The sequence below is a fragment of the Rhipicephalus microplus genome, chromosome 1 (assembly GCF_043290135.1).
Source record: "Rhipicephalus microplus isolate Deutch F79 chromosome 1, USDA_Rmic, whole genome shotgun sequence".
NCBI lineage: Eukaryota > Metazoa > Arthropoda > Arachnida > Ixodida > Ixodidae > Rhipicephalus > Rhipicephalus microplus.
Window position 1 is genome coordinate 22390295 of NC_134700.1, and position 17888 is coordinate 22408182.

The window sequence follows — 17888 nt, forward strand, 5'->3', positions numbered from 1 at the left end:
GGTAACGCACTACCGTTTAATGGAAGTAACGCAGGGTGGTAACGCTTTCCATTTCTGTTTGAGTTACGAGTATAGCGTATTTAGTTTTTTATCTAACGCATACTCAGCTGGTGTAATGTGAAGCAGCCTGCAAGGAGTAAGCTTAGTTTACATAACATGCATGTCATAATTTACTTGTGTAGACATGTAATTTAGTTTGTATTACCATCATATTAAGCAATATCAATTTGGTTGTACAAGCTAGCGACATGGTCGTTTGCCCACCGTGAGAAGGGCACGTAAATCATGTTGTACATGCCATGGATTTCATGATTGCGATCTTAGCTCCTACAATAATTGTCATACAGTCACGTGTGAAAATTTAAAATTGGGAACATGTAAAGCTAGCGAAACGGCCACATACGCATCATGCGTATGCCATATTGTCATGCTACATGATATATATGTCATGATTTTCACATTACTATCTGTCATTTATGTTAGCCATACACAAATGTCTCATAGTATCAATTTTGGTACACATCAAGTTAACAAAATGGCCACTATAGCACCATGACCATGGCATATAAACAATGTTCTTCATGAGAAGCAAGACATGATTTTAATATGACCTGTCATTTATGATCGTCCTACAGTCATGTTATGCCCCACCAGTTTTGATATAAATCTCATGAACGATATGGTCTGAAGAGTACAAAGTCGTAAGTGGCTGGATAGAAAGACAGATACGCTCAAAGTTACCTAAGTTTATTATTGAATGCTTCAGATTTTAGGTACTCTTGCACGATATGGTTATACCGAATGATATTACTCACAACGCATTCTATTTTCACTGCAGCAATTCATAGTCCTCTATTTGGTGCACGAATTGCAGTTCAAACTTCATCAGTATTTATACAAGTGATACGTGAGAAAGTAAACGCAAGACAAAATGCATGCATTTAAAAAACATTGTGAGCACAGTGAGCAGCTCTGAAAAACACCGATGGAAATGCGGGCCTTAAAAACTACTAAGAAGCACATTTTGTACACCGCAAGTTCGCTTCCCTGCACTGCATATTCGCCCAACTAACGGCAGTATCTGCCGTTCATCAAATGTAACTGAGGCCCTAGTTGCACATGTACGCGTTTTTCTCGTCAGAGCGTAAGCAAACAATGCAACACGCTATTTACTAAATCTTAGCTGGCTTCTTCGCTATGCACGTCACATTGCAGAAAAGTCAGCTTTATTATTATGAAAACGGTTTATAAAGTTGACAAAAATGACTCAGGAAGCTACACGCCTTTAGCTACGAAATAACGCATTATAATAATCGAAAGATCGTTTATCGGTCAATCTAAAATCAGGGGTCATTTTTGAAATTCATTTTGTAAGCTTTGAAATTGTTGTTTAAAGAGGCCAAACTGTGTGAAAATTGGTTCCGTTCCTTTGGCTGCGTTGAAAAATATTCAGGTTGTCTGAGAAGAAAGACACTTAGTGGCACGTTATTGAAATTAGGCCTCAAATGTTCTGGTGGTTACGTAGTATTAAAAAACGGGAGTCGTTTTTGATATCGTGTCTGGTTCGTGAGTTGTAATTTTTTTTTCTTGCACTTCCCGTTCAGTTACGGTGAGGGGACCGGCCACCGCCGAGAGAAGACGCGACATGTTACGTCTACAATTCCTGGAGAAGGGTAGAGCAGAAGCAGGGACAGGATCCGAGCAACACGGGTACAGAGCGTGAAAGGATAGCTGTTGTTTCATACAAACACCAGATATCACACAGGCTCAAAAAAATATCTGAAAACGTGCGGATGTTCGTGTGCTGTTCTCTGCGCCGTCCAAATCAATCAGTCTCACCAAATCTGCAAGCCCCCTGAAAAAGCAGTCATCCACTCGATGTAAATATAAGCATAGGTACAGGTATGTGGCATGTTCTCGGGGAGTTGTCTTTAGGACCCCCCTTTCCTGTGGTGCCTGTTACGTCGGAACGACCGGGAGGTACGTGTCTCAACAATCGACTGAGGGAACACGCTAACAATGTTAGAAACGGGAAAGATGGTTTTCTTGTTCAGCACTGCACTGAGTGCAACTGTGGGCCCCTCTTCAAGGACTAAGCGACGCCGTATAAGCACAGGGGTGAGCGCACCCGAGTTGTCATCGAGGCCATGCAGATGGCACGCGAACAGGTGTCATGAACAGTGCTCTTTTCTATCCTTTTTTTTTGCACTTCCGTAGCTACGCTGTTACTACTTCTAGGTTGCGCTGTTCGTACATTCACTCTTTATGGACATGCCCTGGACGTGAAGCCATAGAGTTTCTCACAAAATTGCCTAGAGAGAAACCTGGTGTAATGAAAATATTCTTCTTTATCGGGACTAAGGCTTGTCAACGCTTGTTTTGCGTGTCGTGCGAGGAGACATTGACTTTGAGACGACGCGGTAACAATAAACACGACGTTTATGACAGAGCACGAAAGATAAAAACAGAACACAGAACCAGAAAAACCGCGAAAGCGAATAATTAACAAAACTGTCTGATCGAATGATAAAAGAAATGAACGCGAGTTCAAGGCGCAGAGTTCCAAAACCTCACAATGAGATGCGGGCCCCGACGAACGCCGAGGTGCAGGGCAGGAGGCGGTGGTAGTTGATCGGAAGCGGGTTGCGTCTCGATGGGCGACGCTCTGGTGACGGTGACGCTTGGCGGAGTGGGGGCGTGGGTACGACTACGGAGCAGTCAACCCGTATCGGAGACGCGATGCTCCATGCGTGTAATGGGCCAGCCCGTCCAGCGAACAGCTTGCGTCGAGACGTGATGCTCGGCGCAACGGTGACCATTAGCCATGCCACGTACGTCGCTATGCTGAACGTCTGACCACGGAGACGCCTCGCCGAGATCCGTGATTCCCTCGGCAAGGAAGAGAACAGCAGGCCAGGCCACGCCCCGAGATGCAGTACTCGTGCCGGCAACGTCACTCCAGTTGGTAGTTGGACGGCAGTAGCGTGGACAGCCGCGTTCCTTGGCCGGAACCTGGATCGCCTGCGTCCGACGCTTCGGCCTGTTGCCTCCCGTCTGCCGCTGCTTCGGCTCGTCCCCAGCCACAAAGCTTACCGGCACGTAATGGTCACACGTGGCCCAATCGTGGCCCGCCACCTCTATGGGTCACCACAGGTCATCAGCTGATTGGCTGATCTCACGCGCACAATACACGCGCCTTGCCCCGCACTTCCGTCGTTGTCGTCGTTTTCTTCACTCATCACACCTGGCAAGCTGCGAGATACAAGTAAAAGACGGGATTACTACTGACCTGCCCAGCGAGTTAACACCAGCATGCCCTTTCTATTACAGGCGCCTGCCGCTATGCACCCTGTGACACTGCAACCTAACCCATTCTAGAGGTAGCAGAGTTGCACCACTGTTTTCCGGGCACCACTCGCTCCGCCTACAGAAGTTCAGCGCCCCTATTCGCCGAGCGCCATCACGTGGTCATGGGTGGATCGTTTTAACAACTGCGGAGAAGCCAACGCTACGTAGATGCCGGGCTGATCAAGCGGGGTTGACCGCGTCTGTTGTCATTCTCGCCGCGCTTCTTCGGTAGTGTAGCCAAGCGGCAGCAAATGCATTCCGTCTTTAATTGTACTACGTAGAATCCATGTGATTAGATACGGGTGCAGCGGGTGTTGCTATAGAAATATTAGTATTCAGTCGGAAGCAATAAACGTTCGGCCATTGTCGTCGACAGGACTTTCTCTTAAGGGTGCGAACCAATGTTGCATTGCGGCTTAGGGAGAACGAGAGCACTGTGCTAACTTGGAGGAGGGCATGTGCTGTTGTGGCTTGAGGGGGGCAAGGGCCCCTTTTCCACTTCTCTGCTGACTCCCATGCACGTGTCTCCTCTCTCTCTCTCTCTCTCTCTCTCTCTCTCTATATATATATATATATATATATATATATATATATATATATATATATATATATATATATATATATGGTAGAAAAAGAGGTCGACAAACGTGCGAAAAAACACTAGTTTTACTAACGTTTCGGCAGGTGGGCCTGCCTTCGTCGAAGTGAATGGTTACACATGGCACACAGGGCACATAAATAAGCCGTTTTTTGCGTATCACACAGCTAAGTCATTATCAGTAGTCTAGGAAACAAGATTATATATCATCAAAGGTACGCGGCTATAGTGCATATACAGCTGAAAACGCGTATCATTATACAATAGTGAATTGGCACGTATTAGATACTCTACAACTTGTGTGGAATGAAACAGGTCAGCAAAATAACAGACTGCGCACGCAGTAGCTCACTTGGTCACACGTTCTGAGGGATAATCACAGCCTAAAAACATTCAGTAAGCCTTTGAAAAAGAAAAAGAAGTTTAGAGAGATAAACAAAATCACAAAGCAGGCTGAGCAAAATGAATGCGAGTAAAATGGTGAAGCGACAAAGGCCACCTACATTATGTAGGTAATATTTGACAATAGGCCAACATCGTGCGAAGAATATACACTTGTCAGTAAAACAAAAAAGCGATTTACTAAGGCAATATGCAAGTAAGCGTGCCCGGGCTCTCGTTCATGCCGGCAGATAGTGTTTTGAATTTATGAATTAAAAATGACTCTTTTACTTCGCGTTCATGGTGTGATTTAAAACCCGATTCCAGTATTGTAGCTATCATGTTACTGAATGAATGACCTGCCTCGGTGACATGCCTTGAAATCGGTAAGTTAGGAAGGGCATGCACATGAGCTTTATGATTATTGAAACGGTATCAAAAAGCAGTTTCAGTATGACCTATGTATTGTACATGACAGATTGAGCATTCTAGCAAATATACGACATTTGCAGTATCACAAGTAAAACTGCCCTTAATTTTGATCTTGGAGTTTGTCGCAGTACTGGCTGCAAGTGTTGTTGTGGTCATGTGTGCACACACTTTACAGCGGGGCTTTTTACAAGGATGGCAACCAAGCGTCTGGACGTTATTGCTATGCCTGGTTTTAAAGAAAGTTATTAAATCTCGCAATTTTCTGCCTTGTCTGTACACAACACGTAGTGGTTCTGGAAACACTCTTGCAAGGCATTCGCTCTGCATAAGTATGCTGTGGTGTTTACGGAAAATAGATGCGACGTTAGGTGCCGATACGTTATGAGATAAAACCAGGTTAACCTGTGAGTGACTTTTAGGATTTTCTTTGGGGATGCAGAGTGCTGTACGGTCTTGTGCGTCGGCATGCCTTACTGTGTCATCGACTAACTTGGGTGGATATTTCTGTTTAAAAAGTGCAGTGCGTAGCTGGTTACAGTTATTATCAAAGTCAGATTGCTCAGAGCGAATTCGCTTATAGCGTAAGCCTGGCTGTAAGGTATGCTGGATTTGCAGTGCCTTTTGTGGCTGCTTTGAAAGTGTAAATACCTCTGTCTGTCAGTCGGCTTGCGGTACAGTTTAGTGCTTAATTTTGCATTATCCAGACATACTGTGACATCGAGAGAGTTAATGGTCTCTGGTGAATATGTGTGCGAAAAGGATATGGAAGGGTGAGCATTATTAAAGCTCGAAATAAAAGACAAAAGTTTCTCCTCTCCATGTGGCCAAATCATGAAAATGCCGTCAATAAATCTTTTATAATAAAAAGGTTTAAGCGAACGACCCGACAAGAATTTCTTCTCAAGGAATCCCATTAATATATTTGCATAGCTTGGCCCGATCTTAGTACCCATAGACGTACCACTTACTTGAACATAATGCACTCCATTGAATTCAAAGTTGTTGTACTGAAGAATCATTTCAAGCAGAATAGCTATAGTCGAGCTATCAATGGACTTGTCGAGAGCGGAGTGGTCACGAACAAAACAATACCTGCAGCCAGGAGTTCACTTGTTGTTGTTGTTGTTGTTTCCCTGTGCAATTGGCTCGTACCCAAAGAAGAGGATTGGCCGATTATAAGGTGAATTTGCCCTAAACTTTCAGCATTGCATCATTCCTACAAATTTTTTTGTAACTTAATTTTGATTTGAAATACCGATATCAAGTTTGCAGAAAAAAAAAGAAGAAAAATAGTGAGACAGCAATTTAGCACGAAAATCGTTTAGTCGCAGTGATGTATTCTTGAACGGCGAATAAAACATCCCTGTGGCTGAAACCCAGTGTAGAGGCTCCAAATGAAAGAAGATCAGGTTGCGATACTTGCAAGCCCAGTCTTTGAAGAGGTGGTGCTAGTATGCTTTGCCTGAATAAATCCAAACGGCGACAATGTAATAAAAAATGACTGATCGTTTCCTCTTGATTACAGTAAATCCACATAGGGGAATTCAATATGCAAGTAAAAATTGAGGGAGGTAACGCGGCAACGAAAATTCGTGATGACAACTTCCATCATCCTTGAATTAGTCAGTTCACTGCGCCAGGGAAATAACAAGTGTTTGTACTCTGCAGAAGCCGTCAGTGCAGGGTCAGATAAATTTTGCCTGATTTTAAGTGTGAGAAATCGCGCCACCGTAATGTATACTGTATGAGGGAAAATAGGAATAATTGGTGTCGAAAGGGATGCCTTCGCAAGAGAATCAGCTATTTCGTTTAACAACAAACCTTTGTGCCCTGCTGTCCAGATTAAATGAATACTTCGGAGATGACAGGGGATCAACGATTTAAAAAGTTTCACTATAGGTGAGTGACCAGATGCGGACAGAGAAGAGCACACTGGTAATGAATCAGTTATGACTGCTACGACTGAAATGGAAATATTTCCAGAGCAACGAAGATGTTCTCTTCTTCTTCGCGCCCAAAAACGCGTATGAGCCACAGTGGCTCGTTCATCAATGGTGGCATTACCCCCTCTCCCAAGAAGCATCGTCTAGATGCTGTACATGAAGGCAAAAAAAGAAAAGAAAATTAGATGAAAATTAGCATGCGAGCAAAATGAATGGCGTAAGGCGGAATAACGTAGTTGGTTGTGGGGACAAAAGTTAAATGAGAAATGAGAAAAATAGAAAAAATGTAAGGAAAAGACGAAACAAAAAGAAAGACGCGAAGTTACCAATAAAGTCAGTCAGTCACTGGCGATTCACTGCGCGAAAAGTATGGTTTGAGACGTGAAACGTGAATTACTTCAGTTTGCGGGGTGAAACAGGAACGTCTCGAATTGCCTTGTGGGAGAACCTCGTAAGTGACGTCGCTGAGACGTCGCACAACCTTGTAAGGGCCGAAGTAGCGGCGAAGAAGCTTTTCTGAACATCCACGCTGTCTGATAGGTGTCCACACCCAGACTTCATCACCTGGCTTAAAAATAACTTCGCGGTGGCGAAGATTGTAGCGGCGCGCGTCTGCGGTTTGGTGACGTTGAATACGGTGACGAGCTAGTTGACGGGCCTCTTCTGCGCACTGCGCGAATTTGGCGGCATCCGTGTGGTATTTTCCTAAGTTGTCGGGCAGGAGCATGGCGTCAAGCATCGTCGTGACGTCGCGGCCGTGGACTAAGCGAAAAGGTGTGAAACCGGTACTTTCTTGAACAGCAGTGTTATACGCAAAAGTTACGTAGGGAAGTATGGTGTTCCAGTTCTTTGATCGATGTCCACATACATTGACAGCATGTCTGCAATTGTCTTATTGAATCGTTCAGTCAGCCCATTTGTTTGCGGGTGGTAAGCCGTTGTTTTACGATGTTCCATGCCACTTAATCGCAAGACTTCCTGCAGCATCTCTGCGGTGAAAGCTGTCCCACGATCAGTTATGACGACAGCTGGAGCACCGTGACGTAAGACGATGCTGTTAACAAAAAATTGGGCGACATCTGCTGCGGTGGCTTTTGGAACTGCCTTGGTTTCAAAGTAGCGTGTTAAGTAGTCTGTAGCGACGACAATCCACCGGTTTCCAGACGAAGACGTGGGGAATGACCCCAGCAAGTCCATGCCAATCTGATGAAAGGGCGCCTTTGGTGGGCCAATTGGGTGCAGTAGTCCCGCTGGTCGTAAAGGTGGAATCTTACATCGCTGACAGTCGCGACATGTGCGAAAGTAGTGCTTCACAGTCTTCGCGAGACGTGGCCAGTAGTAGGAGCGTTGAATCCGTTGCAGCGTGCGCGTACAGCCGAGGTGTCCGGATGATGGCTCATCATGACACGCACGTAAAATGTCATCACGAAGCGTAGTTGGCACAACAAGCCGATACATAGCTTGTGTAGGATGAAAGTTCTTTTTATAAAGCACTCTATCATGGAAACAAAAAGGAAGATAGTGAGCGCGCAAAGCTTCGAGGAAGGTGGGAAGTGCGTCCTTCCAGGTAGTCAATGAGTGGGATGAGCTCCGAGTCGTGACGCTGTTGCTCAGCTAAGCTGGTCGCTGATACGGCAGAACGAAAAGTGTCGTCGTCTTCAAGGTCAGTGTTGGCATTTTCGACCAGTGCACGTGAGAGACAGTCGGCGTCGGTGTGTTTCCGCCCAGATTTGTGGACGATGGTGACATCTAAATCTTGTAGCCGAAGGCTCCAGCGTGCTGGACGACCTGAGGGATCTTTGAGATTCGCGAGCCAACAAAGGGAATGGTGGTCGCTAACTACCCTGAATGGGCGGCCATACAAGTATGGGCGGAACCTTGTTATGGCCCAGACAACAGCGAGGCATTCCTTTTCGGTTACAGAATAGTTTTTCTCCGCTGGGGATAACGTTCTGCTCGCATAAGCGATCACGCGCTCTACGCCATTTTGCCACTGAACTAATACCGCTCCTAGTCCAACGTTGCTGACGTCAGTGTGTAATTCCGTGTCAGCGCTTTCGGCAAAATGACGTAGTACAGGCGGAGCCTGGAGGAAGTTTCGGAGGGTGTCGAACGCATGGCACTGATCGGGACCCCAAACAAACGAGACACCGTCTTTTGTAAGCTTGTTGGGGGGTTCAGCAATCTTCGAGAAGTTTTTGACAAAACGCCTGTAATACGCAGAGAGCCCCAGAAATCGGCGTAGGTCGCGCTTATTTGTGGGCACGGGAAACGTGGCAACGGCGCGGGTTTTCTCGGGATCTGGGCGGATGCCAGCATGGCTCACAACGTGACCGAGGGACTTCAGTTCTTCATATCCAAAATGACATTTGTCGGGTTTGAGAGACAACCCCGCTGTTCTAATTGCCTGAAGAACTGCATGAAGGCGTCGGACGTGTTGTTCAAACGTCTCTGCAAAGACCATGACGTCATCAAGGTAAACAAGACATGATTGTCATTTGAGCCCCGTGAGAACCGTATCCATCATTCTTTTAAAAGTAGCTGGCTCTGAGCATAGACCGAAAGGCAACACTTTAAACTCGTACAGACCGTCGGGAGTAATAAACGCCGTCTTTTCACGGTCGCGCTCGTCCACTGCGATTTGCCAGTAGCCGCTACGCAAATCCATGGAGGAAAAATATTTAGCGTTGCGTATACGGTCCAACGAGTCATCTATCCGGGGTAGAGGATAAACGTCCTTTTTGGTGACCTTGTTCAGTTTACGGTAATCAACGCAAAAACGCAACGTACCATTCTTCTTCTTTACTAGCACAACTGGCGAAGCCCAGGGACTTGTCGATGGCTGAATGACGTCGTCCTGAAGCATCTGCTGGACTTGGTCACGTATAGCATCTTGCTCTTTTTGCGACACCCTATAGGCATGTTGTCGGATGGGTCACTCAGTAGGTTCCGTGATGATACGATGTTGAGCAAGTGGTGTCTGTTTAACCTTTGACGTAGTGGCAAAGCAGTCTTGAAATGAGCCGAGTATACGCAAAAGGCTTTCTCGTTGAGCCGAAGGTAGTCTCTCGTTTACGTCGAGAGTGCTCACGAAGGCCTCGTCAGGGTGGCCATTCGATGAAAATGAAGCTAACGTAGACAGACCATCGGCATCGGCAAGTTCTTCACTATATGCAATGGCAGTGTGTCTCGTTAGGTGGCGATATTCGTCGCTGAAGTTCGTGACCAGCAAGTGAGCATGCCTATTTCTAAGCTGAATGATTCCTCGGGCCACACATATTTGTTGTGAAATAAGGAGAGACAAATTAGCCTCTGCAATTACCGCGTCAGACAAGTCCTGTCCCAATTCTATTTTGACAAAGAGGCTGCTTCGAGGTGGGACAGTCATAGAATCGTCGGTAACACGGAGCGCTCTTTTCCGGAATTGCGTACTGTCAGTTGCAGCGCAAAAAGGATCCTCGAACGACACAAATAATTCACGGAGGTCGATGACGGCGCCGTATTCACGAAGGAAGTCCATTCCTAGAATGACTGGCCGAGAGCACACGCGCAATACGAGGAAAGAGCCCGCAAATGTTGACGTACGTATTCGAATGCGTGCCGTGCACATACCAGTAGGCGTCACCAGATGGCCACCTGCCGTGCGCAACTGAGGTCCTTGCCAAGGCGTGGTAACCTTCCTCAGTTCAGATGCCAGTGTTTCGCTCATTACGCAATAGTCGGCACTGGTGTCGACGAGGGCGTTAACAGCATGATTGTCGACGAAGACGGCAATTTCGGCAGAAACAATGTTTTTGCTGTCGGAGAACACTGCAAAACCGGAATCGCCCTCGTCCGGTCGCTGCGTCGAAGGAGGGTCTTTTACAGTTCGCCGGGCCGCGACTTCACCCCCAGAAGTCGCCGTTCCTAGTTTCCCCTGCGGGGACTTGGTGACCGGCTCCTGAAAGGAGCGGAAGACGATGAGGACAAACTGGGTGACGTAGACCGGCGAGGCGATGGTGATCTTGACTGGTGGTGCCGAATAGTCGAAGGAGTACGTTGGCCCGTGAGATAGGCTTCAATTTCGTGGGGGCGCTCACCGTAGCGCGGGCATCGAGCATCAGGGTGGAAGCCGCGGAGACCTAGTTGCCGGTATTGACAGTTCCGGTATACGTGACCCGCTTCGCCACAGTGATAGCAGAGCGGACGGTTATCCGAGGTGCACCACGTGCTTGCCTTGCTACCACTTTGTCTTGAGATAGACGGCGGATAGGTGGGTGGGCTCGAAAACCTTGAGCCGAGAGGTGGGTTTGAAGCAGTGTCGTGAAATGGCCGCATAGCCTGGTACCTTAGCCGCATAGCAGTATCTGTAGCCGGTGGCGCAGGGGATCGCAATGCAGCTGCGTATGTCAGGACTGGGGCCTCGGGAATCGGCGGTGCGATTGGGGCTAGGGGGTGTGACGGCCTGCCAGACTTCTTGTCTGATTACATCCGCGAGGGCTGACAGAGGTGGATGGGATCCCACTGCCTGCAGCTGTCGCAATTCGTCCCGAACGATATTTCGAATGAAGTCTGCGAGGGTCTGTCTCTCGCTGTCAGAGCCGATAGAGCATGTGGTGGCCGGGATCTGGCGTTCGTATTGTGACGACCGCAGCTGCAGCCTACGTTTCATCGTAGCTGCCTCACTGATGAACTGCGCGACTGTCGTCGGTGGATTGCGCACGAGCCTAGCGAAAAGATGTTCTTTTACTCCGCGCATGAAATGGCGCACCTTCTTTTTCTCAGGCATGGCAGGGTCCCCGCGCTTGAAGAGTCGAAGCATGTCCTCGACAAACATGGATACACGTTCGTTCGGCCGTTGGTTTCTGCTGGATATGGCTTGTTCGGCCCTCTCCTTCCTTTCGGTGTTGCCATAGGCGTCACGGAGCTGTCAGCTAAACTCTTGCCATGTTGCAAAGGAGCCCTCGTGGTTCTCGTATCACGTCTTCGCAGAATCCTCCAAGTAGAAGTAAACTCGGCGCAGCTTGCGAACATCGTCCCATTCGTTGATACTGGCAACCCAATCAAAGTGCTCTAGCCAGTCATCAACATCCTCGAAGATGTCTCCATGGAACGGCTTTGGTGTCTGTGGCATGTGAAAAACATGGGCGAGAAGAGAATCATGGCCATCGCTGGTTTGGACCACCTGGCTTGTCATCGCAGTTGCCATCTTTCTGGGTGTTGATGCCAAGGGACCAAATTCAGGGGGTAACCCACGCAGGCGGCGGCTGATTCTTGCTCTGGGAGATGTAGCTGTCTCCACGATGGCCGACACAGCCGAAGTACACGTACCCAGCACCTCCACCAGTAATGTCACGAACAAAACAAGACCTGCAGCCAGGAGTTCACTTGATGCTGATGCTGATGCTGATGATCTTTGATGGATGGCGCTTACCCACAAAGGGGGATGGGCCAAGAACCGGGCGGCAATTTACTTAAATGAAACTAAACTGAAAATGAAGCCAATCTGAAAAAGTAGCTTAAAATAATACTACCAAAAACAAAAATGTGTGCTGAGCAAGCGGTCAAACCATCTTTTGTTTTTGAAAGACATAACTACGAATCATAAACTAAAGATCTGAAAAGGTAGTGGTTCACTAGCATGGTAATCTTTTAGTTGCGTTGATGTAATCAAACACAGCGGAGCATACATCCCTGTGGCAGTAACCAAATGAAGTTCCGCCAAGTGATAAAATTACTGGTAAATTTACTTGTATTCCGAGCTTTTGTAATGGGGCTACTAAAAATCTTTTTCTCTGATAAGAATAACGATGACAGAATAAAAAGAAATGTTCAATTGTTTCAATTTCGTTGCACCAAATGCATAGCGGTGACGCCTTGAGCTGAGCTTTGTTAAGGTAATAACTTAGTTGTGGAACTGCACAGCGCAATCTGGTATAAGTGACCTCTAACTGGCGAAATACACACCACTGTTTATTCCAACAATAGCTCAAATAATCGAAATCTTTAACTTTATCCAAATTACCTTTTCCCCATTGCAGGCAAGCATTTCGGAACCTTAGCGCGGTTACGTAAGCCGTATCTGGCAAAACTGAGTTCACTTGAACCAGAGCATTTTGTTTTGTTTTGTTTTGTTTTCCTGGGAGGTTGGCTCATACCCACTCAGGGGGATTGGCCAAGAAAGTGTAGTGCAGTTTTTCTGTGATCATTTTAACTATGTGTAATGAATTGGTATTATAATAAGACTAATATAAAAATAAAAACAACATAAAAAGAGCAAACGAAAAAAAAAGTCAAGTTGAGCAATTTTGAGATTTGAGGTGTTATGTTTACCACTTAGCTGCGTTTACTTCACTCTGCCCTTGGGAGTAATAAATAATTTTTTTTTGATTGAAGATCACAAAGGTATACGCTTGGTTGCCTGAATATAATCGCAAACGGCATTGAAAGCATCCCTGTGGCAATGTCCCAAAGCTGAGGCGCCAAAGCATAGCGCCGTTACCGCCGTCAATGTAAGGCCTATTTTCCGAAATGGCATAACTAGTAACCTTTTTCTAAGTATCTCGTAGCGGCGACAATACAAAAAATAATGATCTAGTGATTCCATTTCTCCGCAGAATGCGCAGAGGGGTGATGTTGTCTGACCAGCTCTGTGTAGATACAGGTTTAGGGGGGGGACACGACATCGAAATTTAGTGATTAAGACTTCGATCTTTCTGGACTGACTCCAGTGGGGTTGCAGTCTGTCCATGTAATTACTTTTTCTATCGTATCAGTGGAGATTGCTGATTTTCGATATCTTATAGCCTTGATATATTCTACGTCTGGCAGTATGGACAAAACTGGCCCATCAAGTGCGGCTCGTGCTAAGGAATCTGCCAATTCATTTAATCTTAATCCACAGTGACCCGGAACCCATAGTAATCTCAGGAGTCTCAACTGCGGCGGTACTAATGTTTTGAATGTGCTTAGAATTCGAGAGTTCTCTGAAGTTGTCAGAGCTGCACAAACTGAAAGAGAATCCGTCATTATTACTGCATTGTTTTGATTTGATGGAAGTTTTCGAAGAGCTAAAATAATCGCCAAGAGCTCCGCTTCAAAAGCTGGAGTAAAATCAGGCAGTCTCACTGAAAAGGACCAGTCAAGCAAATCAGAGGCAATGCCTACACCTGCCGTTTGATTATTTACGGAAGCATCTGTGGCTATTATATTTTTAGTTTTTGCATGCTCCAAGTAATCTAATATTATGTTATTTAAAAATTTGAGGGATTGTAATTTGGCGTTTTGCGGGAATATATCATCATACTCAATAATTACATGACTTGACAACCAGAGCAACGAAGATGTTCTCTTCTTCTTCGCGCCCAAAAACGCGTATGAGCCACAGTGGCTCGTTCATCAATCGTGGCAATATATATATATATATATATATATATATATATATATATATATATATATATATATATATATATATATATAATCTGCCGTGGGCACCGCAAAAATTGTTTTATTTGTTTTAACCACAAATGCCGTAGTGAATACGTTATATATGCAAAGTTGGGCAGCTTTTGTCATCTGCATACGTCAAAATTAGTCTGGCGTATAAAACGATAAATATAAAGGGAGAATTTAAACTAGCGCGTTTTGAGTCAGCAAAGTGTTGCTGTTAGTGCGTAAATGGAATGCAGTTTGAAACCTTAAGCGAAAAGATTGTTAGACACGACAGCGTTGTTGAACAACGATTCACATCAATTGTCGTGAGCCGCGACTGTAATACGATCGTAATACGAGATGCGCGCCTTACGCGGGCGTCACACGGCTACTCTCGATCGCTATCCAACTCGATTCAGTTGAACACTACAAAGCTTTAGCTGGTTAACTCACACAGGTAACGAATGAGCCCAACGCGATGAAAATATTCCATCCCTGGTTCGATAGCGATCAAGATTGCAGAATAATTTTATATATGTAAATAAGAAAAACAGTGCAAAAAAGCCGAAGCTAATGCGTAGCGTGCTATAAATATTGATTCATATCTCGAGGACAGTAAATCAGATATTCTATTGCTAACCGAGAGTTGGCTTCACGCTGACGTATGCGACACTGAGCTATATCATGCTTCAAATCAGTACTCCATTTATCGCCATGCCCAGGCACATAAAAGGGGTGGCGGCGTGCTGTTAGCCATCAAACGAACTATATCTTCTTTCCTTGTCGATACTGACACTCCCCTTGATATAGTCTGGGTCGCCTGTCCTACCTTAGCTGGAAAATTATTGATGGGCGTATGCTATCGCCCTCCGTCCTCTGACCGCCTTTTCGTGTCTGAGCTTCACAGACGTATTTCCAGGGCTCTTGACCTGTTTCCCACCAGAAAAATTTACTTATTCGGTCATTTTAACTTTCCTGATATTAATTGGTCTCACACGTCTTCTTCGAACAGTACGTCAAGCGAAATCATCGAACTATGTCTTGTCTTTAATTTCACCCAGCTTGTCTCAGTGCCCACTAGCGATACTAATATTTTAGGTCTTATTCTGACAACAGAGCCACATACCATAGGTACAATTAAGGAATTAGATGGTTTTAGCGATCACAACCTTCTACAGTTGTCAATTAATATTCCACTAAAACTTCCGGGTGTTCAGCGCAAGGTAATCAGGGATTACATCCAGGCAAATTACGATCTATTGAGCTCTGAACTTGGTGTCTTCCTACACAATACATTTCTTCCCTCATTCACCAACAGGTCTGTTCAGGATAACTGGAATTCCTTTAGAAACGTTATAGTACTCCTCATAGATAAATATGTTTCACTAATAAAAATCTCTAACGACAAATCCAACCCCTGGTTTAATAAATTGCCTAGATCGCTCAGAAATAAAAAGAAAAAGTTATATGCTTGAGCTAAAAGGTTATCATCTTCTAAGTCATGGTCTATGTATAAAGACAGTTTAAAATCTTACTGTCTTGCGATTACCGAAGCGAAAAAGAAATATTTTCCCGCCGACCTGTCTTCACTTTTACTGACTAACCCTAAAAAGTTTTGGCGTGCCATTTCGCCCGACCGTGGCAGTGACATTGTTACATTACATAATGCCGATAATGTTCCTGTCTCTGCATCTGAGTGTGCTTCAACCTTCAATTCGTATTTTTGCTCGGTTTTTACTAATGAAGACTTTTCTTCGGTTCCCTGTGTCCCCGATCGTGAGTACTGCTTCATGTCTCCTATCATTGTTACTGTTGAAGGCTGTCACAGAACGAGCGCTCAAAAAGAGCGCGCCGCCAACTCCTCGCGACGAAACGCCGGAGTGACGCCGCGAGGTCAACGATAAAAGAAAAAGAAAAAAGAAAACAAGCCCCCCCCCCCGGGCACGCTCCCTCTCCCCGCGGAAGCGTGGCTTCGCCGACGAACCTCCTCACCCCACAACGGCGGCCGAGCAAGCACTCAATTTTTCTAGAACGAAAGAACGTGGTCATACCGAGTTGAGTCATCCGCCGCGGAGGGCATTCTAACCGTCTCGCCCTTTCCCCAGTCTTCGCTGCGTATCGCGCCGACGAAATGACAAGAACCTTCTGGAATCTCGCGCGGAAGGTATTCAATCGAGCAGCCGAGACGAAAGATCAGGAAAAGACGGAAGTTAGCGCCAGAGCGCGTTGGGATTCCGCTGTGTAGTCGGCGAAGGTTTTGTCCACAGAGACAAAGCAGGAGAAGGAGAAGAGGATTTCCACCTGAGGGGTGAAGCCTCGAGCTACAGGCAAGAGCGTGTGTCTACCACTATCGAGCGAAGACGCGTGGCTACAGCTGCGTGTGTGAAGCCGACTTGTTTCCGGCGAAGAAGTTGGAAGCTTGGAGAGAGGCCAACTGAAGACGCGAGGTTTCCTGGAAGAGAAACTTCAGGGGCAGCGGAACGACAACAACGCTGAACTTTGAATGAGTGATTCTCGGAAGAGTATCATCCAGACTTTTGTTCCAAGAACTTTGGAGTGAATAGGTTTTTTTATCTCTTTAGTCTTTAAGTGTCTTGGTTGTTCAATGCATGCGACTGCATTGTAGTGCGTATTGTTGTCTGTGTCCGTTGTTTCGAGTGTAGCTGATTGTACTGTGTAGTACGTTGTTCGATTGGTGACATATTGTATGCAACTATTGTGGAGTGTGCATTCTTGTGTATTGTTTTCGATCTGCCATTATTTAGAATATAATTTTATTTGTTTATCAACTGTCGGCTCTGACTTGTTCTTTGGGCCACAGCCGGCGTCCGCTGGCGCGCCAAAAAGGACCACTTCTAAATTGTCCACGCTTTCGTGAAGCGGTTCAGGGGGTCGATACTTCGGCTTTTGGAATTAGCCCGGCGATCGCCTCCCTAATTTCCGGGACCTGTGTGTGACAATTAATCTGGCGTCCACGACACAGGACCCTTTGGTGCACTGTGTGTCCAAAGTAGTGAGAAAGAGCCTCGAGTTGTTGATAGTGCTATCGGAACGATTTTGTGTGTTGCTCGGTGTTCTCGTTAACGAGTGGAGGAGAGTGTTCCAATAGACTAATTTAGGCAGATACTTTTTGCACGCGGCAAGCCTGCATTTGCGAGACACGATGGATCTCGAGAACTTAGTAGCTCTTGGTGAGAAGATGGGCCTTTCTAGCGCCGAACTACAGAAGTGGGTCACCCAGAAGGAGAAACAGGAAAAAGAGAGGGCCGAAGAAGAAAAGGCAGCTGAGCTGGAAAAAGAAAGGTTGGCGGTCGAAAGAGCTAAAGCCGAAAAAGAAGCTAAGTTGGAACGAGACAGGTTGGCAGCTGAGAGAGCCAAGGAAGAAAAAGCAGCTGAGTTGGAGAGAGAAAAGCTGGCAGCTAAAAGGGCGAAAGAAGAAAGAGAGGCAAAGGAGCGACAGCTGAAAGAAGAAAGAGAGCAGCAATTGAAGTAGGAGCTGGAGAGAGAGAAGTTGGCAGCCGAAAGGGCGAGAAAAGAAAGAGAAGCGGAGATGGCTGAAAGGGAACGGCAGCGGCAGCACGAAATTGAACTCGAGCGGCTCCGTTTGCAACAGCGAAGCGAAACTCCCGTCCAAGCTAGAGTTGAAAGCAGCGAACGGGAAGATCATGGCTTCCGCTTGAACCCAAGCAAGCTGCTCGTAGCGTTTGATGAAAGGAAGGACGACCTTGACGCGTACCTTCACAGATTTGAGACGATTGCGAGGAGCCAGAATTGGC

General features: G+C 46.1%; 1 long non-coding RNA gene across 1 annotated transcript in view; it reads right to left on the reverse strand.

The window, feature by feature from the left end:
* Nucleotides 1-731: 731 nt before the first annotated feature.
* The window catches only part of LOC142767668 (uncharacterized), a 122702-nt gene continuing 105545 nt past the window's right edge, over nt 732-17888 (reverse strand). The window contains exon 2 of the long non-coding RNA XR_012885087.1: nt 732-3252. This is a non-coding gene — a long non-coding RNA (uncharacterized LOC142767668). The remainder of the gene's footprint in view (nt 3253-17888) is intronic.